This window comes from Alligator mississippiensis, chromosome 7, assembly GCF_030867095.1.
Source record: "Alligator mississippiensis isolate rAllMis1 chromosome 7, rAllMis1, whole genome shotgun sequence".
NCBI classification, from domain to species: domain Eukaryota; kingdom Metazoa; phylum Chordata; order Crocodylia; family Alligatoridae; genus Alligator; species Alligator mississippiensis.
Window position 1 is genome coordinate 81,211,298 of NC_081830.1, and position 12,363 is coordinate 81,223,660.

Here is a 12,363-nt window from a genome sequence, read left to right on the forward strand (position 1 = left end):
TGCAGATTTATTGGAATCTGACATAGCCACACCATGAGCACTTCTGCTATGACTTCAAACTCAACTTCTGGCCTTTCAGGCATTCGCCCCAGTATCCATGCCACTGGAGCAGGGTTATAGAAACAGATACAGAGGAAAGGATTGGCAGTTGAAATATAGAGCTGGCAGCTGGGCCTCATCAACTCAAGAAACCATGCAAAACTGTAAGAACAGAGCTTCTTCCCCTGACCCACATTGCCCAGAAGCCTGTAGAAGGGAATGTAGATTTTTTTGTCACTTTTCCTCCAAGTATGTGAGGGCTGGATGAGGTTACCAGCTATGTCTTAGGCAAATCTTTTTATTTGCTTTAGTTAGACCACCCTAATAACAAGGAGGATGGAAAATAAAATTTTTATTCTACAAGTGAGACTGCAGAGCCCTTCACACCGATACATTAATTTATTGAGTTCAGGTTTTAATATCTCTTAAGAAAAAAAAGAAAGTCTGAAGTGCAGTTATGGGGAAGGTCATTTATTTCCCTCCTCTCCGCACCAATCCCAACTGAAATGGATTGATGAAAAATAGGTGGGGCAGTTGCCATTCACTAGTGACGTTCTGCATTCATTTGTGTCACTGTGACATGATTTTAAAAAAAATCAGATTTATAATGATTTGTAGTCTCTAGGTATTGTTTTAAATATTTAAAGGAAAAAGATATACTGTGATGATGGGGCATGCAAACTACCATCTGGGTAAGGAGAGAGTTAATAGTTTACTAGTACCTAATCAACCCTGTCCTGTGACAGCTGTGCTAGGTGGCAAGCTTTGGGGAAAGCACTAGAAAGCCAGAGCCCTGGGCATGGGAGGTTAGTTGAGAGGGGAGTAGGGTTGAGGTTTAACTGAGGGACAACAAGTTGGTTGGGAGGCTAGAAACCAAGAAAATCTGCTCTTTATCTAAGCTGTCCTATGAATAGGTAGGTCTCATGGGATATAGTTTGTTTCTTTGACTGTTGTTGACTTTTGTAAGTGCCTTTCTCAGGTAGGGAGGCAGGCAGGTTTCTTCTTACTATTTTTTTTAATTTTGAGGGAGGGTTTGCACAAGTGGCGGTTTCATTGTGGTTTTGTAAGGTAAAAGAGTTGTAAATCATAAAAGTCGCGATATTTTCTTGGTATTCTACCAGTTTGGGGGGGAGATCGGGTTTGCTGCCTCCAAAAGCCATGTGTTTTGTGTTTCTTTTGGGTCACTTGGAAAGGCTGGAACCTTTATGTACCCTAGCTAGAGCACAGAGTCACTTTGCCTTGAAAGGTGTTGGGAGCTGGGTGGCTTAGCTGTCCCCTGGAAGAGGTGTATCTAAGGAAGAGGGAGAAGGGGATGGCCAAGAAGAGTGGTCAAAATTTACATGACTTAGGTGTGTGCGGTGTGGGGTTTTGTTTGTTTGTTTTGTTTTGTTTTGTCCCTTCCCCCATCTGTTCCTCTTCCCCCTTATCTCTGTCCTCCTCCTAGCATGGGTTCACTTTGCTTATTGCTTTATACCACTCACTGCATTGCATACAGCAGTTGTTTGCACAGGATACAATATAATTTCTGTATTTAAACCCTATAAATAGCTGATCTGTAGTGTATGCTCAGTATGTATCTTTCCAACAATGTAACACTTTCAGCTTTGGTTAAAAAATACCATTAATTTAACAGAGATTAAAACAGGGAAGCTGCATGCTGTTTTGCTCTGTAGGGTGAGTTTATTAGATATACTAGGGACTCCCCTCTGTAGTGCTCTGTTCTCTTCCACAAGCTTGCTTTGTGCTAATGTCCCTGCTTCCTTTTAGTTCAGGGGCTTGCTGACTCCCCAGCTCTATTTCCTCCTTTTAGTACAGCACCTCTGTATGCTTTCTTTCTCCCAAATAGTATTATTATTTTATCTTGTTTGAGGGTGCTAGTAAAACTAATTGGGCTCACGCAGAGGTGAGGTGGAGATTATTCTCTAAGAAGATATTAAAGGTTATGATCTGGTCTCTGAATAACTGAGAGCTGGCTGGACTGCCAACTGAAGGATAGTGGCTCTGCGCATTTGTCTCAATATTTCTGCTTTCTAGTTTTCACCAAATTCAGTTGGCTTCTGTCTGCTAACCCCCAAGAACACTTTTTTTAGGGTTTTGGAAAATGTGGCATTCATTAGTTATCAACTTGTATCCTACACAAGAAACCACATTGAACTGAATACAAGGCATAGCAAGCTCAACCAAAGAGGAGAAGAAACTGCCACGGTGCACTCCACTGCGTCCGGCTGGCTGAATGAAATGATGCTCTACACGCAACTTCATCTGTATGTAATGTGATACATTGGTCACACTGCATCTGTTCAATTCATGTTCCAGGGGATGTTTCCACGATGGAGTCAAGAACTGTGCATCACCAGGCCTAAAAATAATCACAAGTCTTTATTTTTTGTTCTACATTTTTTTTCTTTCTCCTTGCTTTTGGAAGCCTTAGTGGGAGGCTTTCTGCACACAACATGTTTGGAAGCTTTTTAAGGGGTTAAAATCCAGCCTCTCATAGGCATTAATGTGCTTTTTCCTCCTCCTGTTTGGAGTGTAGGGAGTTGCTGGTCAGTCTCTTCCACCACTATCCTGTTTCAGGCTCCCCATCGCACCCCTGCCACCTGCCTGCTCTATCTCTCCCATTCCCATGCCCTTTTCACAGGTTTGTGGTTCCTCCTTGGGATCCCCATGTTGCTTAATCTCCTGAACTACTTGGGACATCTGGTGTCTTTGCCTTTGGGCATGACCGCAATCTAATGGAAATGACTGCCCCCTCCCAATCTAATAGAAATGGAGGAGGGGGCAGCCTCCCTTCTACACACAGTGACTGCAAGGGGATGGCAACCTTCTTTGCTCACAGCTCTGCTGGCAAGCATTAGGCATTGTCCCCTGGTTTAAGGTGTAGCTTGTGGGGTGGCAACTTTTCATCCAGTTCTTGTAAGCTAGGTTAAAAATATAATTATTATTATTTTTATTAATTACTGCTACTCCTATTGAGAAGTGACAAGAGTTGGGAACAGTGTGAAAACCAGAAGCCTGGAGTTGGGGGCAGCATGCCTAGTGACTGGAGGTGAAGGGAGCTCTCTGGCACCCTGTGCCCATGCAAGACAGAAACAACCGCTTAACTTAGAGCCTCCCTTCCAAGCAACAGGCTGCTGCCAGACAGCATTGGGGAATGGTGAAGGGGGCTAGGAGAGAGCGGAGCAAGGACCTGCAGAAGTGGGGAAAGAGGGAGCTGGTAAAAGAAGCAGCAGGGATTGAAAGGATGGGACAGTGGATGTGAACGAAGTGCGCACTATGTCAACCCCAGGGTTTCTCAAGTGAACTTGCTGAAGGGCTCTGCATGGTGGTGGTGGCTGTTCCCAGCTGTGGTTTGGAGAACAGCAGGAGGGGGGTGTTCAATGCAGAACAAAACTCCATAGAGTACAATTGGCTTATTAAATGAATCAATAACCTTTTCCCCTCAAAGCATGCAAGTTTGCTTCAGAATGTTTGTTTATTTCCGGCAAAAGGAATTTATTTTTATCGGGTTGGTTTGTTTTGTTCCTCCCTCTCTTTTTCCCCCCCCCCCCCCCCCCAGCCTACTTCATATACTTGAAGGACATTAGCTCTTTCTATTACCATATCTTGCTTGCAGTAGCTATGGTACTTTAATTTCACAATTGTAAAACAAATTTCGGATGGATTTCAGAGATTTTGAGTTTGCCTCAAGCTTTTAAAATGTATTTCTAAAGCACCTTCAACCCAAAGAGCCTAAATCTTAATATATTATATAATATTAAAATATTATAAATTAGTGACATTGCTGATAAATTATTATATCACAGTGATTAGACCAACTACATTTTTAGTTGACAAGCTTTTAAGGAAATATTGTGCGTGACTGTGGTGCATGTCATGAGCTAACTTTAATCTCTTTAGCTTGGGTAATAGTGCAGTGATACACATGTCAACATGGGATGAGATGCTGGAATACTTCCTTAGGCAACTAAAGCCCATGCCACTGCATCCTTGTTCTGTTGTTACCCAAGCTAGCCCAGGTATGTCTACCTCAGTGTGATTGTACCTTCTGACTGCAGTAGAGACATCCAAGTTTCACCAATATAGAGGCTTGGGCTTAGTTGGTCTTTCGAAGCCTCTTAAAAGTTGGTAGAGTCAAAGTACTGATACCTTCTAGGATGGAGCTCAATAAAGAGGGCTCCCCATTGTTTAGAATGACCAGGAGTACTGTACTGTGTTTTCCTATCAGTAGCTTCTTCATTTGGTAGGGTTGAAACTTCACAGCACGTATTTTATTGCATTGCTTCAGTGAACTCCTGGGATAACACAAGCTGAAGAAGCAAATTGTAGAATATCCAAATTGGCACTTGCGGATAAAACATCTTTCTTCCTTAAGAAGATGGCTAAAACCAACCTATTCTGTGAAAAATAAAATTACCACAGTGATAGTATCCTCTCACTTTTTTGGAGGGGAAAAAGTTGGTGAATTTTAAACTTTGCTTAATGCTTAGATGCTCAAGCCAGTGCCCTGTGACATTTAATACAGTTCATTTGCCTTTTACATGAATATGAAGGTGTTCGACATGGATGGTAGCTCTCACCCCTTTTTTCTTAGGGCCCAAACCTACAAGTTATTTTATGGAAACGGGTCAGCTTACTTATGGATGCCTATTGACCCCATACATATAGGGTTTCACCCGTATGCAGAGAGGGGCTTGTAGGATGTAGGCCTGACAGTAAATTAACAGCTATATTCCAGAAATTGCTATCTAGATTCATTAATAGCTTCAACACCAAACAGGAACACAAAACTAAGAAAAATCTCAGCTTCCAAAGCTAAAACCATACCATTTCCTAGTAATAGCTTGTTTGCCCTTGGAGAGCCCATCAATTTAGAACCCTACTTCATTATACTTTCTTGCCCTGATTAGCTGTTATAAGGTACACTTCACGTCCTAGGCAGTTGGCACCTTTACACCAGCATGAAAAAATAGTAGATAGCCAACCTATACCTCTAAACCAGATTAACTTTGCAAAATCTGAAGTGGAAATGTCTCCAAAAGAATCTTGAATAAAATTCTACAGGTATAAGTTGTACCAGTTAGGTGGCATCCATCCACTCAGGATCACCATTTGCTAATTGCAAACAGGGTATTTAGCTGTTAGTTGCTGTCCAGTGGTGAAATCAAAAATAGCATCCTATTTCAGAAACTACTGAGAGACAGCTACATGTCTGTCTTTTCCTGATTTAGTTACAGCCATATTAATATGCAAAACAATGTAAATTATACTGGAGTATATCTATCATGTGGCCATGCCCTTGGCCCCCTTGAATTTCTAATTGTTGGTCCACTTGAGTTCTTACATAGATGTCATGGAGAATGGAACAACTGACAGCTCTCTTCCGTTTTCTCTTTCTTTAAGCTCTAATGGACTCAAAGGAAGCAGTTTTGCTACAGACCTGCAGTGTCTTGGAGGCTAGGGACAGACATTCAAAAAGCTGGAGCCTGAACTGTTTCAGTTCTTGCAGGTTAGCTTAACTTGTTTAGATTGAACCAATTTGCAAGTGAATAGACATTCCCTTTTGACTCAGGAAATGCAGTAACATGCCTGCAGTGGCTCAGGCCAGAAGCTGGGGTGCACTAGAGTGAGCCCTTATCTGTGGGGAAGCTGTGTGTGGAGGGGGGGTGGCCAGGCCCCAGCAGTAGCCTCAAGTGAGCTGGTTGGGGAAGGGGTTTAAAACCCTCCTCCCTGTCCCACTGGCATGGACCCGGGCCAGGGTCTGCCTAGCGCTCCTCTCTCACTGCAGAAAGCAGGGGCATGGCCAGACACTGACCAGCATGACACCCCCTCTTCCCCCCCCCCCCCAAGGCAAAGGTGGCAGGCAGGGGACTACCCACTCCAGCTGCCGCCACCTCTGCTGATTTCTCCCTGCACAGGGGGAGCTGCAGAGTAAGCTCCCTTTCTGCCCCCTTTGCCAGATGCTGCAGGGAGGGGGTAATAAACACCCTCCCTGCCCCCTTCACTTAAGGAGTCCATGCTGGCTGGCCTTGGGCCATGCCTTTACCCCTGCCACTGGAGTGGTGAGGGGGGAGTGACCCTCATGGGGCAGCAGCCCCTGGCATGGTTTCCTGAGGAGCACAAGCCTCTTCCCAGCAGGGGGGGGGGGGGGCTGTGCTGCAGGCAGGAGTGCCACAGACTGTGCAGGGTGATTAGCGGTAACACACTACAGAGGGGCTTGGGGGCTATGGCCCCTCCTTGCTTGGCTATAGGCGAGCAGCAGAGGCAGTGGTTGGGGCTGGCAAACTCAGGCTGTGCAGCTTGGGGGGAGAGGTGATGAAGGGAAGAATTAACCCCCTCTCTGCTCCCTTTGCCTTAACGGGGCTATGTTGGCTGGCATCTGGCCATGCCCCCACCCCTGCTGCTGAAGCAGTGGGGAAGGGGGTCTGACAAGGGCTGCTTTGCCTCACTAGGCAGACCCATGGCTGGGGTCCCTGCCGGTGAGATGGGGGAAAAGGAGCGGAGAATAAGTCCCCTCACTGCTTGTGCTCCCTGGGGCACCCTGACAGGCTACTGCCCTACCAGGTTCCCCCCTGCCCCCTTTTGCTGCTCCAGTGGCAAGGGCGGTGGCATGGCCAGATGCCATCCTGGCATGGTCTGTTAAGGCAAAGTGGGCAGGGAGAGGGTTAATTCTTCCCGCCATCCCCTCTCCTCACCGCAGGGATCACAGCCCAGGTTTGCGGCAGCAGCCAAGGCTGGCAAACCCAGGCTGTGGTCCTGGGGAGAGGGGACAGAGGGAGGAATTAATGGCCTCCCTGCCTGGCTGTGGCTGAGTGGCAGAGGATGCAGCTGGGACTGGCAGACCCTGGCTGGGGTCCCCTGGGAGAAGAGGGGTGAGATGGGGGGAATAAACCCTTTCCCTGCTTCCTTCACCTCAGGGGGCCATGGCAGGCTGGCATCTGGCCATGCCCCTGGCCCTGCTCAGGCTACAGAGTAGAGGGGTGGGGCTAGCCCTCCTCTCTAGAGCAGACGGCACAGCCCAGCCCAGGGCTGCAGTGCATGCTGGGATGCTGGAGGACTCTGGTTTAACTTCAGCCAGGAAGGGGTCTGGGACAGAAATTACATAGCCGATTTGGGTCAAACCGGTTTAAGTGTGATACTACATTCAACCAGGTTTATCTTAAACCAGTTATGGCCATTTTGAAACTGGTTTATATACACTGAACCTTCTGCTCTGTTACAGGTTTAAGCCCATTTCTGATTGCTTAAACGGGCTTATGCATAACTTCTGTCCCTAGCCCTATAGAATTTCTGGTGCTAGATTCATTGGAAGGCAAAATGTTCTAGGGGGAATATCCTCTCGGCTTTGGTACATTGTGTTTCTGCATCCTTGGCCTCTAGTCTTCTTTCTTCAGAAAAGCAGAGGTGTTAACACGTTTTCTCCCAACAAATATGTTTCTTTTAAATGTTTCCTTTGATATTAGGGCTGTCTTTCCCCCCGCAATTATGCAAAGTTCCTAGGAAGAAAAGGTTATGTTACCTTTGTCTTGGAACTTCCATCTTAGCAGACCATCCAAAACCTCTGCCACCCAATAGGTAAAGCTACTGTTATGCTAGATCAGCTCACTGCTGCAGAAATATAACAGTATTTTACCTTAACTTCAGCCCAAACTAAGCTGAACAAAAAGTGGAAAGGAGTATTTCATTTGTTTAGGACTTTTGTGATGATTGCACCTATCATGCTTCAAAGCCTGTAATCTTGTAGAAAGATTTTGTGACAGGTTTCATGTGTGCAATCAGCCTATGAATGTCTATGTCGACAGAAGCTGTAACTATTATCGTCTGCCATGCAATCATGGTTGAGTTAAACCACTGACGGGAGTCATGTAGATTTTTCCATCCAAGGCCTCAAAATGGCAGGCTTTCTTAGATTCATCTAAAATGTTCCTTTTCCTCAAGTCTAGAAAGATACTGCAGTGCAGTCATGTATTCTTATTTCTTAAATTAGTATACAACTTCAAAATTCAAGGAGAGGGTCACTTTGCTGTATTATTTCAGTAACATATTTTCTTTTTTTTTCCTGCGTGCTTTCTATTCTTTTGGTTCCCATCTTCACCTCCTGTGACTAAGTCTTCCTGCTGCGTGTATGCCTCCCCTCTTCTTCTTCATGCATCTTCTCTTTGTGTTTCTTTCTTTGTGAGAGTCCTTTATGTTTTCTGTGCCCTTACCATCTGTACCAGAATAAAGTGCTGTGCTGTTTTACCTGTGGTGTTCTATGCTAGCCTGTTGTTTGTGGAATTGTTAGCAGTACTAAACTGATAACCATGATTATAAGAGCATAGCTGGGAGTGCACTAATTATAACCTGTGAGATTCTCTCACTTGGATAAGGGTTTAAGAAAAACACAAATCAAAGTAGGATTTCATTGTAATCTAACACCAAATACACAAAGCCTTATTGGACATCTGGCATGCCACTGGTGACAAGAATTACATGGGAATTACTTAGGTCTGACTTGCAAGGGGCATTTGTTGGTCTTCTAGTCTGAGTAACAATGTTCAGATAGACAGAAAAGAAACATTTTAAAACAAGAGTCTTGTAGTACCCTAAAGCTAAACTATTGATTTTTTGGGTGCTGATAACATGATTCACAGTAAGTTCTGAGGCAGTCATATCTCCTTCTGGTTATGATGTTTCATATTTCACAGTTCAATCTCAGTTGCTTTACTCTTCTGTCTTTCTTTATTCTGAAACATGATTTGAAAATAAGGAAAACTGCTTGCACCAGTTTTCATAAAGAAACTGGGAAGAGTAAGAACTTCATCTGAAGTGACCCAGTGAACAACGATGAGCAGCGGTTCTTCCAGCTAAGACCCAAATTCCTAAATCCACTCTGCATGGAGATTATTGCAGGATCAGGGCCTAAATCAGCTTTCTGTCAGATAAGCATGGGGCCTTACGTATGCCTTGGTGGCAGATTTTGTGAGCTGCCATTTGCCTGCCTAAAGATGATGATTTTCCTATCTAACGACACTGATATTTAGAAAAATCTGATTGGGACAAAAGAGATTGGAAGTAGGCAGGATAACTTTTGTCCTGTGGCTCAGCCCGTACAAGATAAACAATTGCTGCCTCCAGTGAGCAGCTAATTTCTGAACTGAAGATCCACAAGGACTATTGTTGATGGAAGGAAAGCATGGAGGCAGATGGGTATGTGGTGGTGTTATTTGGTAGAGGGGGCGCTGGAAAGCTAGCATTCCTAGAAGAGCAGAGCTAAGGTTGAGGGGTTGGTTGATACTGGAGAAGCCTCTCAACAACAAGAAAAGACTAGTGTGAATTCTAGTCCTCCCAGACGGATGACCTGTCTGATTTACCTGCCTGCCTCCTGGAGCAAAGCAGCCAATCAAGGTTGCTGCAGGAAGCAGTCTTACCTCTATCTCCATCTCCTTTCCCTCAGGAACTGACATCCTTCTTGGAAAAGGGAGGAGAAAGACCCCAGTGTCTCGGGGTAGCTTCTCCCTTTGTCTCCCTCCTTTCCTGAGCAACAGAATGATTCCTCTGCTACCCCCATCCATTTCTGCAACACCTGGTTTGCCTGATGACTTGCTTACTGTCCTTGTGTTGTGTGGCATGTGGAGCCTCCAAGAAAGAGTTTCCATCTCCTTCTCAGCTTCTTTTCTTTCTCATGTGGACCATCCTACTCTAAATTCCTTATTTTTTCTCTCTCTCTACTGCCATCTTCCAGGTGTCTTTGGGCCTTCTTCTTTTCCTTCTTCCAAGTAGTTTCCAAAAATATTGCTTGTTGAGATGTTTCTTTGCCTGTTGAGATTTCCCTTTTATTTTGTGATATTTTTTTTTTGGCCAGAAAACTTGCAGGATTCTTTTGTGGCGTCTGTATATAGAGGATTCAACCTTCTTCCCAGTACTTTTTGCCATGTTCTAGCTTTTGCTGCCATATAGCAACACTGATTTTATAATGCTGTCAAATAGTTTAATTTTCATTCCAAAGCTATATCGTTTTGACCTCCAGTAGTCCTATGGGGAATACTTCCATTTTATACTTTGGTCTATTAAGTTTCTCAATGTAAAAAATTGATCTCTGTATGTTCTGTTCCATATGGATCCAGCTGCTGCTGTTTCTTTCTCTTTTAAGCACACCTGGCTTGGGAAGAAAGTAAATAGCCTCCAAGCTGCCCCTCGTAGCCTGAAAAGAGAGAGGGGCTTCACTGTAACTATCAGGCTTAGGATACTTGGGGTGAAGAGCCAGAGAAGCTATGGAAGGACCAGAGGTGAGTGTGCAGGAGAGGGAGGGAGCTGAGGGCTGGGCAGATGGGGAGGCTGGAAAATGGGCAGAACTGATTGGTGGGGGGGGAGGGGATGGCTTTGGTTGGATGACAAAATTGATGGGTGGGCAGTTGAGGTGAGAACTTCTGCAATAGGAGCCAAAATCATGATTCCCAGTAAATTTTGGAGAGCTGGCAACACTGATTCTCTCTGTCTCACCATGGGCATGGGGAGGTCAAGCATCATGTAAAGTATTTAAAATAACATCTCAGTGTTTGGCCTACTATTGTGATTTTTGGTAGGGGTGTGTGAAATGGGCCCTATTGAATTCACATTTGGCCCAAATTGGGGACAGTGATTTGATTCATTGATCGGATCACCATCCCTGATTCGATTCGGCCAAATCAGCATCAAATCTTCAGATTCTGATTTGGAGAATCAGTGATTCAGACATAGACACAGCTTTAAATGTTTTTTGTACATACCTTGAGGTACCAGGTGTGACTTGTGAATGCTGCAGTGGTGGGACAGATTGAGCATCCCACAGGAGTGCGGCAGGGTCCTCCCCCCCCCCCCCCCGTGTGCTCAGTGGCAAACCCGGAAGTGGATGGAAGTATTTCCAGTCCATTTGTGGGGGAGTGCGTTGGGCCCCCCTCCCCATGCCCCCCAGCTTGGTGATTTGGCTGTGGGGGGACCCTGGGTGTCTGCTGCCCCCCCCTTCCCCCTCCCCCCCGTGCTCACCCCAGTGGACCTGGAAGTGAACTGAAAGTGCTTCTGGTCCATATCCAGGTCTGCTGCTGAGTGCACTGGGGGACCCCCACCCCACGATCCTGTGGGACACTCCATGCACCCCAGCATTGTAGCGTTCACAAGCCACCTGCTACCTAGAGATATGTAGAAAAACCATGTAAAGCTGTGGCTATGTCTGTATCTCCAAATCTTTCCGAATCTCTGAGTTGATTCAGGTGGTTCTGATTCGATTTGGAGAGATTAAAGGTTCCTCTGATTCAATTTGGATTCAGAGATTCAGCTGCCGAATCTCCGCCAAATCAAATTGGGCACCTAAGCTTCACACAGCCCTAATTTTGGACTCCAGCTCATTCGTTTTCAGCATCTGGGGCTGGCAATACTGACTGCATGTAGTGGCCTGCATGGAGCATGAGGGAGAAGCAGAGGTTGGAGGGAAAAGATTGAAGAAGGCACCAGGAAATCTGTCTGTATGGATGTGGTCTAGAACCTACAATAAACTCTATTTAATTCACTCATGGGATAACTTGCCATGATGGTTGAGCTAGACATTTTACAATTCCCTGTTGCCTCCTCCACATAATCAACTTCTGCTAATTGGTCACTACTGGATAACTTGCCGTTATTTAAATTTTCCTTGTATTGGTGCATTAACAAGTATTTACTGTAGTTGTATGTGCAGCACGTGTGTGTGTGTGTGTGTGTAGTTCTCTTAATAAAAAGCCACCATAATTTTAGAAATAAGACATCTTTTTATTAACCAGTATATATTATATAAAGCATGGTGGCAGTGGCCAACGAAATCTCTAGCAAGAATGATTGTGTGAGTAACCGGAAAAGGAAACAAACCTAGAAGCAGAGCAAAAAGTTGGATTTCCAGGCAAAAAGCCTTGCACAAGCATCAAAGTAAGAATCAAGTCTTTATTTAAGAGTTGTCCCTAGGCAGAACAATGGTATGAAAACAAAAGCCTTGATGATTTTTTTTTTTTTTAATTTTATTTTGTATGGGGGGAAAAAAATGAAAAAAAAATGCAAAACTGGCATTAATGCAACATCACCAGTTAAGGTTCTTAAGCTCCGCTAACTTTGCCATTTTGTACTTATCTTTATTATCCCTTATCTTATATTTATTATCCTCATTAAATACAATATTTAATCTTCCAGTCTTGTCTTCTTCATAACGCAAACCACAAACTATATAGGTGGTGTTGCTGCCAAATTAATCCCATAGAAGACATTTTAACATTTGGCATTGTCTGGTCTGATTTTACAGGCTTAACTGAGATTGAGTTTTCCCAGTTCAGTTTTCTAAAC

General features: G+C 44.6%; 1 long non-coding RNA gene across 1 annotated transcript in view; it reads left to right on the forward strand.

Moving 5' to 3' along the window:
* The first annotated feature begins 835 nt into the window (after nucleotides 1-835).
* Nucleotides 836-12,363, forward strand: part of LOC109280868 (uncharacterized) — a 453,680-nt gene continuing 442,152 nt past the window's right edge. Inside the window, exon 1 of the long non-coding RNA XR_002087324.2 lies at nucleotides 836-953. This is a non-coding gene — a long non-coding RNA (uncharacterized LOC109280868). The remainder of the gene's footprint in view (nucleotides 954-12,363) is intronic.